The following is a 4615-nucleotide window of genomic DNA, read 5'->3' on the forward strand; positions in this document are numbered from 1 at the left end:
GTCAACATAAAAAATGACAGAGAAATGATGTGGGAGTGTCATATATCAATCTGTTGATTTCATTGGTTAAGCAATAAAGAAACTGCTTGGCCTTCATAGGTTAAAACATAGGCAGGTGGAGTAAACAGAACAGAATGCTGGGAGGAAGAGGAAGTGAGCTCAGAGAGACGCCATGCTCCCGTCTCCCGGGCAGACGCACGCGATGAAGCTCCGACCCAGGATGGACATAGGCTAGAATCTTCCCAGTAAGCGCACCTAGCGGTGCTACACACAGAAGATTAGAAATGGGCTAAATTAATATGTGAGAATTAGCCTAGAAGAGGCTAGATAGAAATGGGCCAGGCAGTGTTTAAATGAATACAGTCTGTGTGTTGTTATTTCGGGGCATAAGCTAGCAGGCAGCCGGGGTGCTGGGGACGCAGCCCCGCCGCTCCTATTACAACAGAGAAATTTATAAAACTTTTATTTAAGCACATAGTTCTGTACTATGAATTAAAGAATAAAGATAAAATTTAATTGTTAATTTATTGATGATTCTTAAAATTTCTTAGACATGTGTGCATTAGCTCTCCTTAGAGGACCAGGAATTCTCCAGTGTTACCACTAGATGGCATGGGCTTGGAGACTCAGCCCCTAAAAGTATGTTAAAGCCCAGGAGACCTCCATCCTACACCAAGAGCTGAAGGCAACTAAGTAAATACTGAGAGTGAGTGGGAAAAAAACCACACTGATTGGTTACCCAATACCAAACAGTCAACCCTGAAATACATGTGTAAGCAGCACTATATAGATGGAGCAAGTTATATTTATGTATGTAGGAATTTATGTGCATATAACTATTCATGTATGTATGTAACAACAATTAATGAGCAAAGAGACCACAAATTTGAAAAAGTATACAGGAGGGTTTTAAGGGAGGCAAGGAAAGGGGGAATTGTGCAATTTTATTATAATTAAACAGAGAAGAAAAATTTTAAAAAGTAATGTTAAATAAGACACAAAATCCTGTGGGTATAGTGTACATCAAAAAATTTATAATACCTTGAGTCAAAGAAAAAAATAGAAGAATTAGTAAGGATTTTTTTTTTTCCTCATACCAGATTTAGCTTTCTTGGATGAAAATTTAGGATAGTAGAATTTTATAAATTAGCATATGTGGAAATAAGGAAGAAAATTAGTGGTAAAAATAAAATCTTTTCCATTAAATTTATCTATTTTTACTATAATAAATATCACAACAGAATAGTAATAGGGAGAACTATAGAAACTAAAACCCACAGGTCCCCTTTTGAATTCTACATAGGTATATATAAATTACATACACATAAACCATCAGGAGCACACGCCTGCAAGTTAGTTAGATATAAAGGGAAGACACATAAACGAGGTGCTTGGAGTACACTCTGCAAGGCCTATGGAGTGGCAGGCAGGAGTAAATTAATCTCAATGATTGGAGACAATGGCAGGGACACAGGACTGGTTTCCTGCTGGGCGGCATAAGGGAGATTAACAAGAACTCAAGAAACACCAACGTCATTTCCAGTTCGATGAAACTGAAAACATTTTAGGCGTTTTCCAAACCGGGATGACTTTGGCATTATTCTCATCAACATTGCATAGTACATCACAGAGAGGGTTCTCCTTGCCTTTGGTACCCGCCAGTACTCAATTCCAGCAGATCTGTAGATCCCATCCAAGGAGCATCCCAATGATTCAGAAAAGACTCCATCCTGCGCACTACCAAGGGCATGTCCACTGATGAAGAACTTCACTACGATGCCTCAGCCCTTAACACCCCTCTATCTACCAGGCCTCTCTTTGTTTGCCATCCTCTCTTTAAGTTTCAAGCCTTGGTTTCCAGCCTCTCCCCCTCCCCTTCACTGAGAGACTCCTAAGTTGCTGGTGATCTGCTGTTCGGGTCCAGGCAGGCTAGGGAAAGAAAGCTCAGCCATCTTCCCTCTGCAGTCACCTCTTCCCTAGGCTGTTGCATGGTGTCTTTATTTGATATTAAAGGAATATTCTTCTCTCCAGAAAAAAAGAAAACGAGGGCAATTAAACCATTAAAATGCCTTTCAATTGAGTTAGCTAATTATAAATCACCATGCTAATTTTCACTGCCATTGTAGTATCAGTTTTATTGGAAGAAAAAAACATATATTATTCAACCACTGAAACTGCACAATTCAAAGCTTTCATACATAGAGCAGGTTGTAAGACCGTGACCACATTTTAATTTTAGAATATTTCTAACTCCTTAAAATTGCTTTCATGCCTATCCCCGCACGCACACCCTTGTGCCAACCATTCACCTACTGTATGTACATCTGTGGGTTTTTCTCTTATAGAACTCTCACATAAGTGAAATCATATAATGCATGGTCTTTTGTGACTGGCTTCATTCGCTTAGCATGTCTTCAAGGTTTGCCTCTGTTGCATGTGATGACCTCACTGCTCTTCACAGCTGAAAACATTCTCTAATGCCTTTTCTATGCATTCGGCAGTTGGTGGACATTTAGCTTGTTTCCACCTCTTTTGCTATTGTGAATAATGCTGTCATGAGCATTAGTATTCAGTTATCTCTCTTCCCGGTTTTGGAACATATGCCTACGGGTAGAATCCATGGATTCTTGATCATTCTATACTGAAGTTTTAAGGAACTACCAAACAGGTATTCATTGGCCCGCCACCATGCCACGGTCCCACCAGGGGTGTATAAACCTTCTACTTTCTGCTTGCCAACAGCAATTTTCTGGGGTGGACTATGATTGTTTGTTTGTTTCCGGTATTTCGGAGGAAGAGTTGTGATTTCTTGGTTGTTCGTTTGTTTGCTTTGAGAAAGGATCTCACTGAGTAGTGCTAGCTGGCCTGGAACTCACTCTGTAGACCAAGATGGCCTCGGACACACAGGTCAACCAGCATCTACCTCCTGAGTGCTAGGATTAAGTGTTCTACTGCATTCAATGTGTGTCTGTTTCTTAGGATCAACCTACACGGTGCGAAACGGAGCCACGTACTGCAGAGCGGCATTTAGGCTAACAGTATTCACCCCATGCGTTGGTGGCACCATAAAATCATAATGAAGCTGAAAATTTTTTGTCCTCCAGTAGTGCTTTAGCCATTGTAACAGCTTGGGGCAATGCATTACACAGATGCCGGCAGGAACCCACTGCACTGGCCCGTCCTGTAAAATTGCAGCATATACAATCACGCACAGTTCATGATACCTGATAATGAAAACAAACACCTTTATCACTGGTTTATGTGTTCAGTATGCTCTGCTTTCTGTGTTAGTGCAGAGTGTATGCCTTCTATTTAAGTCACTGAAAAACAAACACTGTGCTGTATAATAATAGCAGCTGCCCATACCAGTCTCATTTCCTGAGTCTCTCGATTGCATCAAGAAGCCATGTGGGGCAGCTGGCCCTACTATCTTTGTTTATATAAACACACTGTGATGTTTGCACAACAAAATCAGCTAATAACAAGTTTCTCCTCATCCATACCTGCTGATGACTGGTGCATGACAATGTGACACTAAGCCTTTAATCTGCATATCCCTAACATCATCCCGATGATGCTAATCATCTTTTCATACGGACTGTCTGTTTTCTATGTACAAATGCCTATTTGAAGCCTTTGCTAACTTACTGTTGCATTGTCTTTTTAGTATGAAGTCCTCTATATAGTTTTTTATGTCTCTAACCAGTACATAATTTGCAAATGTCTTTCTTGTTCCATGACATATCTTTTCACTTCCTTTGGTTTGTTAATTGTCTTTGTTTTTCAAGACAGGAGTTCTCAATGTAGCCCTGGTTGTCTTAGAACTCGCTTTCAGACCAAGCTGGCCAGGAACTCAGTTCCACCTGCCTCGGCCTCCCAAGTGCTGGGAATAAAGCCATGTGCCTGACTATAAAGATGCCTGTCAGCCGGGCGATGGTGGCGCACGCCTTTAATCCCAGCACTCGGGAGGCAGAAGCAGGCAGATCTCTGTGAGTTTGAGACCAACCTGGTCTACAAGAGCTAGTTCCAGGACAGGCTCCAAAGCCACAGAGAAACCCTGTCTCGAAAAACCAAAAAAAAAAAAAAAAGATGCCTGTCTATCTTTTCACTTCATATTGGCATACTCTGTAGACAGACACCGGAATAGTATTTTGTTTTGTTTCTGGGGACAGGAAAGGTGACTGAGTGAGAAGCTAAGACCACTTGCTGTGCAATCAGGAGGACAAGCGTTCCGCTCTCAGCATCCACATAACAAGCCGGGTGTACTACAAAAGCCTCCGATGGATCTGACACCCTTTTCTGGCCTCCACAGGTGCACAGGTGCATATACCCAGGCTACACATGCACATACATTAACACAAGTAACACACACACACACATATGCTAATCAGCCAGGTATGGTGGTACGTGCCCTCATTCCAGCACTCAGAGGCAAAAGCAGGTAAATCTGTTTGAGGTCAAGGCCAGCCAGGTCTACATAGCAAGTTCTAAACAAGATGAGGCTATATAGTGAGACCCTGTCTCAATGTGTGTGTGTGTGTGTGTGTGTGTGTGTGTGTGTGTAAAATTAAAATAAATCTTTTAAATTCCAGTTTGCCGTTTGTTTTGTCACTTT

The 4615-nt window shown here is 41.5% G+C and overlaps 1 pseudogene; it reads left to right on the top strand.

The window, feature by feature from the left end:
- The first annotated feature begins 612 nt into the window (after positions 1-612).
- LOC121450709 lies at positions 613-1895 on the top strand (annotated as a pseudogene).
- The last annotated feature ends 2720 nt before the right edge of the window (positions 1896-4615 follow it).

This window comes from Microtus oregoni, unplaced genomic scaffold, assembly GCF_018167655.1.
Source record: "Microtus oregoni isolate MIOR12 unplaced genomic scaffold, Mior012 000007F_ref0000211, whole genome shotgun sequence".
Taxonomy (NCBI): Eukaryota; Metazoa; Chordata; class Mammalia; order Rodentia; family Cricetidae; genus Microtus; species Microtus oregoni.